Below are 13,255 nucleotides of genomic sequence, written 5' to 3' on the forward strand. Positions count from 1 at the left end.
TGGTTGACTGCTGTGCCAGGCTAGGTGCAGGAGGATTTCACGGGACAGACCCAGCAGGTGCCATGGGTTGACTGCTGTGACAGTCTCGGTGCAGGAGGAGGTCATGGGACAGACCCAGCAGGTGCCATGGGTTGACTGCTGTGCCAGGCTAGGTGCAGGAGGTCACGGGACAGACCCAGCAGGTGCTATGGGTTGACTGCTGTGCCAGGCTAGGTGCAGGAGGAGGTCACGGGACAGACCCAGCAGGTGCCATGGGTTGACTGCTGTGCCAAGATAGGTGCAGGTCACGGGACAGACCCAGCAGGTGCCATGGGTTGACTGACTGAGATGATTGGGCAGATGCACCACCTGCGCCCCCTAGTGCGCCAACTCGCTGCGTTTTAATCTCCCGGCAGCCTCCTCCCGTTGTTGTGAACGTCGCTTCTGCCGCCGTTGCTGAAGGGCGACTGCCTCCCACCTACGTCCAGTGGCCTCACTGTGCACCTAGCCTGGCACTGACCAGCAGCTGGCGTCCTTCACGAGCCTCCTCCACAGAGGCCCATCTTGACACCGCTGGTGCCAGCTCATCCGCAAGCCCACTCGCGTGTAAAACCGTCAAAAACGGTTACCGATCTTAATTTATCTTCCTCCAAGCACGTAGGAATATCTTCAGTACTGTACCGTACAGGGGCCGTCCATAAATGACGTCACGCGATTTTGGACGGTTTTTGACCCCCCCCCCCCCTTCGTCACACGGCGTCACAAAAAGTCAGACCCCCCCCTCAAATATGACGTCACAAATCTCTGCCCCCCCCCCCCAAAACAAAATATAAATCATGCTTTAAATCGCTTGAAACTATTGTCATTGTGGTGCGTATTTAATGTGGCGCTGCACTCTGATGTTGTAGGAGAAAACATTTATTAAAAAGTATATTTAATTAAGTAGAACGTATTGTCTACATTTAGTGTTATAACAATTCTATATTTAAAGTTGCGCATTTTGATGTGACGTCACATTTCTCAAACCCCCCCCCTCGTCACACATCGTCACAAATGTCTGACCCCCCCCCCCCAGGTGCGTGACGTCATTTATGAACGGCCCCGCAATAGTTGTAAACTTATGGGTGTTTCGATTTAAATTTCGATTTAAAGCTTTCGTGACTGCAGGGATTCATCTTCTTGGTTCTTTCGGTAAAGTCACGTAGAAGAGAAATAATAAAATAATAAAAATAAAACGTAATAAAATACAATTCTCACGACGTTTCGGCCACAACGCAAGCAGCCGTCCTCAGGTGAAGAACAGGTCTGTCGGAAAGACAGCGTCTTATGGGTGTTTAACAAATATAACGTCGTTTTTTTGGTACCCGATACGGTACTGTCACCAGAAACCAAATTAATTTCGGAGTTAGCAAGTTGTGTTCCTTGGGAGCGCGTGTTAATGTGCAGTCCATTAAACAACCCCCCCCCCCCCCCTGTGACTTGTTAAGATGCATTTATTACTGGTAGGAACCTCCTGGTTACACCAGCCCACAGGGGATTATTGTGTCCGTCCGTCGTGCAGGGAGGGGCTGGGTGGGTAGGGAGGGGCTGGGTGGTGAGGGTGTGGAGGGGCTGGGTGGGGAGGGTGGGGCTGGGTTGGGGGTGGGAGGGGTGGGGCTGGGTGGGGAGGGGCTGGTCACCCCGTGGTGCCCTTATAAAACTCAATGTTTAACCTACTCACGCCGGCTTGTGCCCGCCCTCACAGTCGGCCATATTTGTGGAATACACCACGCCCCCGTTGACCCTGGCCATTGACCGAGCAACCCAACGTTCCTACCAGCTCCCTCTGCAGGAATGTCCACCCGACCCGACGTTTGCTGACTTTGCACCACCCCTGTATACTTTGTCGGGCTCTGAGAGTCGTCTATGCATCAATGTGTCGAGCCAAATCAGCGAAACTACTAAACATGTTTTATTTATTTGAGCAGGTAAGGCCATCACAAAGTATAGCCCAGCGAAGTGGCTCACCATCATCATCATCGTCATCACGTGGACATTTATAGCGGCAGGCAAATAGCTCTTAAACGCGTGGCGTTGATTCTAAATGTGGAGGGGGGAAAGCGGAGGAGGACCCAGAGAATAAGTAATATTTAAAACACTTTTTTTAAAAACACGCTTTTATTAAATGTACTAGTAATGGAAGAACTCCACGACTCCAGGAAGTGGCCCCGAAGCTTGCCATAACGTCAGGGACTGTGGTCAATTACAGCCAACGTCAGTTGACCGTGGACAGTTTGACCCAAGCCGAAACATAACATATAAAAAAGAATGTTTAAAAATAGATTTGTTTTAATGATAGAATATAGTGTTGTTATCAGTATGACATAAATTATACCAAGTTTGTAGTCGATACCACATTGGGAAGTTGGTTAAAATTGAGTTACAAGATTTGAGGATACAACAACGACAACAACAACAACACAGAGTGAGTTAAATGAAAGCGTGTAAAAATCCACACGACCACGGGGAGAGAGAGACGCAGACTCCAAATATACAGCAGCAGGCACCGTCAGGGTCGGGATAGAACCCACGACCTCCTGTATCCCAGGCGAGGTAGTTACCATCTCCTAGCCACCGTGATGCTGATGACAGAGAGACATGTAAACTCAAAATACACAGCAGGCTCCAGGGTCTGGATCGAATCCACGACCTCCTGCATACCAAGCGAGGTAGTTAACATCTCATAGCCACCGTGATGCTGATGACAGAGAGACATGCAAACTCCAAATATACAGCAGCATGCGCCAGGGTCGGGATCAAATCCATGACCTCCTGCATACCAGGCGAGGTAGTTAACATCTCATAGCCACCGTGATCATGACAGAGAGACATGCAAACTCCAAATATACAGCAGCAGGCGCCAGGGTCGGGATCGAATCCACGACCTCCTGCATACCAGGCGAGGTTTCAGTTTCAGTTTTTCAGTTTCATGTATTAGGTACAAGCCCTGTGAGCCATTCGGCTCTTGAGTCTGGTGCAACCGCAACAAACAAAAAACAAAAACATGAACAAGAAAACATCTGAAAGTGACTATGCGCAAACAGAAAATCCAGGACAAAACTGCAAAAAATCTTCCAGAAAAAAGCACCGTACACCAACGCTCTGTGCAAAAATCCCAGTGGGATGCAAGTCAAACAACAAACAACCATTAGACAACTTAGATTAAAGCCATCATTCTAACTCCATACTACGACAAACAAACATGGCCAAACCAAAAAACTTTTCGAAATCACTAAAATAAATCCAATAAAAGCAATGTAACAGTGATCATAGGATCGTAGTAAACATCTCCCAGCCACCGCGGGCCGCGTCCCTGGGTGTGTGCATGTGTAGTGGTGGTATTGACGTGCGCCGACTGTGACAGTGATGGATCACGGGGCGGCGCGGGGTGCGGGGTTGGGCACGCGTTGTGGGCGTGGTGTGGACGCGCGCGCCGGGAGTGACAGATGACGGGGCGGCGCGGCGTGAGTGGTGAGGCACGATGAGATGTGGGAAAAGAGGATCGTAGCCAGCGCCCGGCGATTGGTCGAATAAGTGGGTGCTCGCAGCGACGTCCGCAGGTGGGGTATAAAGGGGGACGCGCGAGAGCACTCGGGGAGAGTTACCCAGTTGAAGACCCGAAGACGGAGCTGAAGACCTAGTGCCACGAGACCCCTAGTCCCGCCGTCCTTGTGGGGACCGGGGCCCTGTGGGGCTCGGAGGCGAGGCTGTGGGACCCGGGGTCCGACGCCCCCGTGGGTCGGGCTGGGGACCCACAGTCGAGACGGATACCCCGGGCAGGGAGTGTCCCGAGTAGCTCAGTGGCGTTAGTCGCCGAGTAGCTAAGTGGATGTTGGTCATCCGAGTAGCTCAGTGGCGTTAGTCGCCGAGTAGCTAAGTGGGTGTTTGTCACCCGAGATACTAAGTGGATGTTGGTCATCCGAGTAGCTCAGTGGGCGTTAGTCGCCAAGTAGCTAAGTGGGTGTTTGTCACCCGAGATACTAAGTGGGTGTTTGTCACCCGAGATACTAAGTGGGTGTTTGTCACCCGAGATACAAAGTAGGTGTTAGTCACCTGTGAACGAGTTTGATAAAATAAAGAGTGTGTTACCCGTGAAGTCGTCTCCCGCCGAGTTACTACATTACACATGCACCACCAACTTTCGGTCTCATTACACAATTACAGATTGTACACAAGGCTGTTGACCACCTTGGGAAGGACGTCACCGCGGCTGAGTGGCCAAGGCGGGGTTGGTGGTGTATTTCCACACAGTCGAATTGCGCATGGCATTTCAAAGGCGCAGCCCCTGCAATCGCCTGGCTCACGCCACTGCTGGCGAGCGAGCTCTGGAGAGCTGCAACTCGCTCTGAGAGTGGTACTTGGCCTACTCTTCCACGCCGGGCCGTGGCACGTCTTGGGCAAGGCGGGAGTGACCACACTTCCCACCACCACCACCACCCAGCACACCAGAGTCGCTCGCCACTGACCAGCGTGGTGAAGTATGGTCAAAGAGCACCACTCCCCCACGCCATCACCACAAGCCGTGGACAAGCCGTCGCCCAGCAGGCGGGCTCTACAAAGGGCTTCCCAGTTGTGTTATTACATGGCGCATGCACCTACACAGCATATACACGTACATAGTGTAGTGGTGGGGTTAGTGTAGTAGTGGTGTTGGTGTAGTGGTGGTGTAGTGGTGGTGTTAGTGTAGTGGTGGTGTAGTGGTGGTGTTGGTGTAGTGGTGGTGGTGGTGTAGGGGTGGTGTAGTGGTGGTGTTGGTGTAGTGGTGGTGTAGTGGTGGTGTTGGTGTAGTGGTGGTGTTGGTGTAGTGGTGGTTGTAGTTGTGGTGTTAGTGTAGTGGTGGTGTTGGTGTAGGGGTGGTGTTAGTGTAGTGGTGGTGTTGGTGTAGTGGTGGTTGTAGTGGTGGTGTTGGTGTAGTGGTGGTGTAGTGGTGGTGTTGGTGTAGTGGTGGTGGTGGTGTAGTGGTGGTGTTGGTGTAGTGGTGGTGTTGGTGTAGTGGTGGTGTTGGTGTAGTGGTGGTTGTAGTTGTGGTGTTAGTGTAGTGGTGGTGTTGGTGTAGGGGTGGTGTTAGTATAGTGGTGGTGTTGGTGTAGTGGTGGTTGTAGTGGTGGTGTTAGTGTAGTGGTGGTGTTGGTGTAGTGGTGGTTGTAGTGGTGGTGTTGGTGTAGGGGTGGTGTTGGTGTAGTGGTGGTGTTAGTGTAGTGGTGGTGTTGGTGTAGTGGTGGTGTTAGTGTGGGGGTGGTGTTGGTGTAGTGTTAGTGTAGTGTTAGTGTAGGTGTTAGTGTAGGTGTTAGTGTAGTGTTAGTGTAGGTGTTAGTGTAGGTGTTAGTGTAGGTGTTAGTGTAGGTCAGGGGTCGGCAACCTGCGGCTCCGGAGCCGCATGCGGCTCTTTTGAACCTTGACCGCGGCTCCGGGGCGGATGCTAGCGAGGGGAGGAGGCGCACTGTGACACCTGCTCTGGCGTTGCCGCTGCTGACAGGTCGCCGCTCCGCTCCACACTGCCCGCCCGGTGACAGGCAATAACGTTGCCGTTGCTTTGTCACATGTTTGGAAGAAGTAAAAACCTTCCTGGGCAGCAAAGAGCTCACCTTTGCTGAGCTGGAACAGCCAGAGTGGCTGGAAAAATTACATTTTATGGTAGACATGACAGCACATCTAAACACGCTAAATACAACCCTTCAGGGGAAAGGAGGCACAGCCCTGCACATGCTGGAGGAGGTTTTGGCATTCGAGCGCAAGTTGACAGTGTTTGTCAAAGATTTACAGAGAGGTACACTGTCTCACTTTCCCTCTTTGAGAGAGTTCAAACAAAGTCATGATACGATAAATTTGGAATATTTCAAGTCTGCAATCACCACAATGCAAAGTTCGTTTGGGAAACGATTCTGTGAGTTCAGAGAGGAAAAAACGACATTATCCTTCCCTGTCACTCCCCTGGCGATCGATCCATCCCTATTGAATATGACTGCATTTGCAGGTGTAAGTCAACCTGATCTTGAGATGGAACTGGCCGATATAGCCGACAAAGATATATGGGTGTCCAAGTTCAAATGCTTGACCGCTACTCTTGAGGATGTTGCCCGTCAGAAGGCCATTCTGGCTCAGAATCATAAATGGAGTGATATTGAAAACCTTCCCAAACAGGACAAACTTGTATTCGAAACATGGAATGCCATCCCCAACACTTATATAAACATGAAAAAGTATGCATTTGGAGTCCTGTCGATCTTCGGCTCCACATATGTATGTGAGCAGGTCTTCTCCAACATGAACTATATTAAAAACAAACATCGATCACGCCTCACAGATGACAGCTTGCAAGCCTGTGTGAAAATGAAGGTGACGTCTTACAGCCCTGATGTGCAGACACTGTGCACTGAGGTTCAGGAGCAAAAATCCCATTAACCAGGTAATTTAGCTATTAATTTGCAAAAATATATTTTACATTGTTAAGTGAAAAAGTCCTTTTTTTATTCAGATTGACAGCTGACTGCACGATCCTGTATATAGCAATAAGGTAAGAAACAATATATGCAGTGTTATATTTGTTTTAATAGTTGCAATGGTTTTGCGGCTCCCAGTTTATTTTTTCCTTCGGAAACGGGTCCAAGTGGCTCTTTATGTCTTAAAGGTTGCAGACCCCTGGTGTAGGTGTTAGTGTAGGTGTTAGTGTAGTGTTAGTGTAGGTGTTAGTGTAGGTGTTAGTGTAGTGTTAGTGTAGGTGTTAGTGTAGGTGTTAGTGTAGGTGTTAGTGTAGGTGTTAGTGTAGTGTTAGTGTAGGTGTTAGTGTAGGTGTTAGTGTAGGAGTAATGTAGTGTTAGTGTAGGAGTAGTGTAGTGTTAGTGTAGTGTTAGTGTAGGGTGGTGTTAGTGTTAGTGTAGTGTCAGTGAGGGGGTGGTGTTAGTATTGCTTCACAATGGCTGTTTGCCTTTGGACCCACCCATAATAAACGCATTCTAATAAAACGCTACAATACCCCCACTTGTGTTGCATGCGTGTGTGTGTGTGGACGTACATGACTGGTGTGCGTGTCAATATTGATGGACACAATAAAACAACCCCCTATCTTCTCGTTGGTGCCGGACGGCAACACTGTAATGATCAGTGTCGTGGGGGGAGGGCCAATTCCGATTGGCCATTCCCCTCATGGTATTTGTGACCACCACAGCGGCCAAATGGGGGCTCTGGACGGGTGCGATGGGCTGGTAACCCCTCCACCTTCAATGAATTACCACCAAACCACGATTTAAAACTTTCCCCAGGCTACTTTGGGCTCGCCTTCCCATCAACCAGAGGCGAGGAGTGGTGGTCGTGGTTACTTATGCCCCCACCGAAGACGAACATCCGTGGAAGGATGCAGGCAAGGCCGATGAGTCAGATGCCTTCTATGACCTCCTGTCACAAGGTGCTGGCTAAAGTGGCCCCTCGGGATAGAGTCATCTTGTTGGGTGACTTCAATGCCCGAGTTGGTCATGATGCTGGCACCTGGTCTGGAGTGATTGGAGGGCATGGGCCTGATCAGCTCAATAAAAAGGGTAGGAGGCTGCTAGATTTGTGTGCAGCCCATGGGCTTGTAATTAGCAACACGCTGTTCCGGCATCGGCGCATCCACGCAACATCATGGATGCATGCCGGGTCCAAGCAAGAACATCTGCTGGACTACATAGTGACAGAACAGCAGATGCGGGCCCATGTCCTTGACAACAGGACTTACCGTGGAGCTGATCTGCTCACTGACCATCGACTTGTCATCTGTAAGATGTGCCTGGGAGTCGGATCCATTCCCTGTACACCTTGGGGTGTGACGGGGATGTCATCTGGCTCCCACATTATTTAACATCTATTTCGACCACGTAGTTCGTGAAGCCTTCAATAGCTGTACCGCAGGAATTTCCATCTGGTACAGATACAATGGGAGGCTGATCGGTGCCCGGGTGCGGTCAAGGGATGGCTCCCTATTGCTCAACCGTGTTGTGTATGCCGATGATCTGGTAATTGCTGCTCCCTCCGAGGAGGAGTTGGAGGCGCTGCTGTTGAACCTGGAGCTTGCCACTAAGAGGTAGGGACTTACCATCAGCCCCACCAAAACTAAGCAACTGCCTGGGTATTTTGTACCATCGGACACGTCACCCCCACAACTCCCAATTGGTGATAAGGCACTTGTGGAGAGAGTGGGCAGTTGGAGGCAGTCGCCCTCCAACGACAACGGAGTGGGGAGGAGCGACGCTCACAACAACAAGCGGAGCGCCGGGTGGCTAAAGCACAAGTTGGCACAGTAAGGGGCACAGATGGTACATCAGCCAGTCATCTCGGTCATCTCAGTCAGTCGACCCGTGGCACCTGGGTCTGTCCCGTGACCTCCTGCCGACGAGCGTTCGACACTTCATGTGGCCTCAACGTGCACATGGCCTGGCACAAGGGTCGTGGTGACGTCACCGCCACTTAGTGGTGAATGGCGGTTGTTGTATACACATGAGTGGCTATGTATGCCTGCATGTATATATCTGTACACGTATGTGTGCACACATACATACATACAGACATACACACGAACCCCGCGACCCGAGTTCGATTCCAGTTCACGGTCACCACCGGTGACGATTATCTGAACCGGTCCTGGGCCCCCTCTAGGCCGACTCAGCCTCAAATGAGCACCTGGTGCGGTGTGTAGTAAACATCGCCACTGGGGAGACAAAGGCGGCCGGGCGTGGTGCTGGCTACCCACCCCCTCGTGTGCCGTTCCGGACTTCATAGGTGCTACTCCGCGAATAGCACTTGCCCCGACAAGTCTGTTTAGGCTACACGGGGAACTTTGTCTTGGTGTGATGGTGGAGGTCCATCAATCATTGGCGTCTGGGTGGGGTCAGCTTGCAGATAGGTAAAAGGTGTTCGCTGTGCGGGATCGTTGTCGTTCTCAGCACGAGATAATAGTATTGCTCTACACAGCCACACACACAGACACACGCACAGACACATACACAGATACACACACAGCCACACACACAGACACACGCACAGACACACACAGACAGCCACACACACAGCCACACACACAGACACACAGACACACGCACATACACACACACAGATACACACACAGCCACACACACAGACACACACACAGACACACGCACAGACACACACAGACAGCCACACACACATATACACACACAGACACACACACAGACACAGACACACAGACAGGTAGAGGGCAGGGAAGTGATCATTGTTTGGAACCCTTTTCTCACTCACAACACAACAGCAGCAAAGAACGCCTCTATAACTCTCTCTGTCACACACACACATTTTGTCTCACACATACACTCTCTCTGTCTCACATACACTGTCTCACACACACACACTCTCTGTCACACACACACTCTGTCTCACACACACACTCTGTCTCACACACACACTCTCTCTCTCTGTCTCACACACACACACTCTGTCTCACACACTCTCTCAAACAACAACAACAATCAGTTTTACTTTTCAGACTTGCAACAGAGATTTACACACACACATGGACTATTGTCACACACACACGGAATATTGACACGCACACGGAGGGGGGGACTACCGGACTAGTCAGGAAGACACGGGCCGTTGATCGAGTGACCTCCACCCATCCAGCAGTAGATTTGACAAGAGGTCCCTGTATCACACAGTATTATATATACACACACATATATATACACACACACAGACACACACACTGGTCAAACAAGTGATTTGTTTCAGCCGGGACGCTCTGGAAACGCCGTTCCATAAACCGTTGAGTCCAATCCAAAATCCACTCGCGTCTCGTTCGCATCTCGACGAAGAATCCGACGCTTCGACAACAACCCGCGGTGAGTCCAACGTGTCTCGGTTTGCCTTTGCGTGCACGCACACTCACACTCACCTGCGGGTGGGATCGTAGAAACATTAATTGATGTATATGGATAGGGTACGGGGATTGTGTAGGGCTTTTGTGGACAAGCGTAGCTCTTGTAACTCTAGTTGTAGTGCCTTACGCCGGTATTTCCATCCTCTTTGTGGGGAGCGCTACGCTGCCCTACCGAACCCGGCGACCCTCCAATGAGACCTCTGTTCCACGTATTAGAGGGCAGCACTTCCCCACTCACGCCAGAGAGAGTCGATGAGTCACATTCTCAGGAGCTGGAATTTTGGCAAATTGAGTACAGAAATAACCCTGGACCTGCTTGAGACCATCACACTCTACACTACACTATACACTACACTACACACTACACTCTACACTACACTACACACTACACTCTACACTACACTATACACTACACTCTACACTACACTATACACTACACTCTACACTACACTCTACACTACACTATACACTACACTCTACACTACACTACACTATACACTACTATACACTACACTATACACTACACTCTACACTACACTATACACTACATTACTACACTATACACTACACTCTACACCTCACTATACACTACACTATACACTACACTCTACACTACACTATACACTACACTACACACTACACTCTACACTACACTATACACTACACTCTACACTACACTCTACACTACACTACACACTACACTCTACACTACACTATACACTACACTACACACTACACTCTACACTACACTCTACACTACACTCTACACTACACTCTACACTACACTATACACTACATTACTACACTATACACTACACTCTACATTACACTATACACTACTATACACTACTATACACTACACTCTACACTATACACTACACTATACACTGCACTCTACACTACACTGTACACTACACTATATACTACTAAACACAACACTATACACTACACTATACACTACACTACACTATACACTACACTATACATTACACTATACACTACACTACACTATACACTACACTCTACACTACAATATACACTACACTCTACACTACACTCTACACTACATTATACACTACACTCTACACTACACTATACACTACACGCTACACTACACTATACACTACACTATACACTACACTCTACACTACACTATACACTACTATACACTACACTCTACACTACACTCTACACTACACTATACACTACACTACACTATACACTACACTATACACTACACTGTACACTACACTATACACTACTATACACTACTATACACTATACTCTACACTATACACTACACTATACACTGCACTCTACACTACACTCTACACTACACTATATACTACTAAACACAACACTATACACTACACTATACACTACACTATACACTACACTATACATTACACTATACACTACACTATACACTACACTCTACACTACATTATACACTACACTCTACACTACACTCTACACTACATTATACACTACACTCTACACTACACTATACACTACACGCTACACTACACTATACACTACACTATACACTACACTCTACACTACACTATACACTACTATACACTATACTCTACACTCTACACTACACTCTACACTACACTACACACTACACTATACACTACACACTACACTATACACTACACTATACACTACACTCTACACTACACTATACACTACTATACACAACACTCTACACTACACTCTACACTACACTATACACTACACTCTACACTACACTATACACTACACTATACACTACTATACACCACACTCTACACTACATTATACACTACACTCTACACTACACTATACACTACATTATACACAACTATACACTACACTCTACACCTCACTATACACTACTATACACTACACTCTACACTACACTCTACACTACACTATACACTACACTACACTATATACTACTATACACTACACTCTACACTACACTAAACACTACACCACTATACACTACGCTCTACACTACAATATATACTACTATACACTACACACTACATTAATACACCATACACTACTAAACACTACACTATACACTACACTATACACTACACTATACACTATACACTACACTATACACTACACTATACACTACACTCTACACTACACTATACACTACACTCTACACTACACTCTACTCTACAGTATACACTACACTCTACACTACACTATACACTACACACTACACTATACACTACACTATACACTACACTCTACACTACACTATACACTACTATACACTACACTCTACACTCTACACTACACTCTACACTACACACTACACTATACACTACACACTACACTATACACTACTATGCACAACACTCTACACTACACTCTACACTACACTATACACTACACTATACACTACATTCTACACTACACTATACACTACACTATACACTACTATACACCACACTCTACACTACACTCTACACTACACTATACACTACACTATACACTACACTCTACACTACACTACTATACACTACACTCTACACCTCACTATACACTACTATACACTACACTACACACTACACTATACACTACACACTACACTATACACTACACTATACACTACACTCTACACTACACTATACACTACTACACACAACACTCTACACTACACTCTACACTACACTCTACACTACACTATACACTACACTATACACTACTATACACCACACTCTACACTACACTATACACTACACTCTACACTACACTATACACTACATTATACACAACTATACACTACACTCTACACCTCACTTTACACTACTATACACTACACTCTACACTACACTCTACACTACACTATACACTACTATACACTACACTCTACACTACACTATACACTACACTATACACTACTATACACTACACTCTACACTACACTCTACACTACACTAAACACTACACCACTATACACTACGCTCTACACTACAATATATAATACTATACACTACACTACATTAATACACCATACACTACTAAACACTACACTATACACTACACTATACACTACACTACACACTACACTCTACACTACACTCTACACTACACACTACACTATACACTACACTATACACTACACTCTACACTACACTATACACTACTATACACTACACTCTACACTCTACACTACACTCTACACTATACACTACTATACACAACACTCTTCACTACACTCTACACTACACTATACACTACACTATACACTACACTCTACACTACACTATACACTACACTATACACTACTATACACTACACTCTACACTACACTCTACACTACACTAAACACTACACCACTATACA

This window comes from Lampetra fluviatilis, chromosome 58, assembly GCF_964198595.1.
Source record: "Lampetra fluviatilis chromosome 58, kcLamFluv1.1, whole genome shotgun sequence".
NCBI lineage: Eukaryota > Metazoa > Chordata > Hyperoartia > Petromyzontiformes > Petromyzontidae > Lampetra > Lampetra fluviatilis.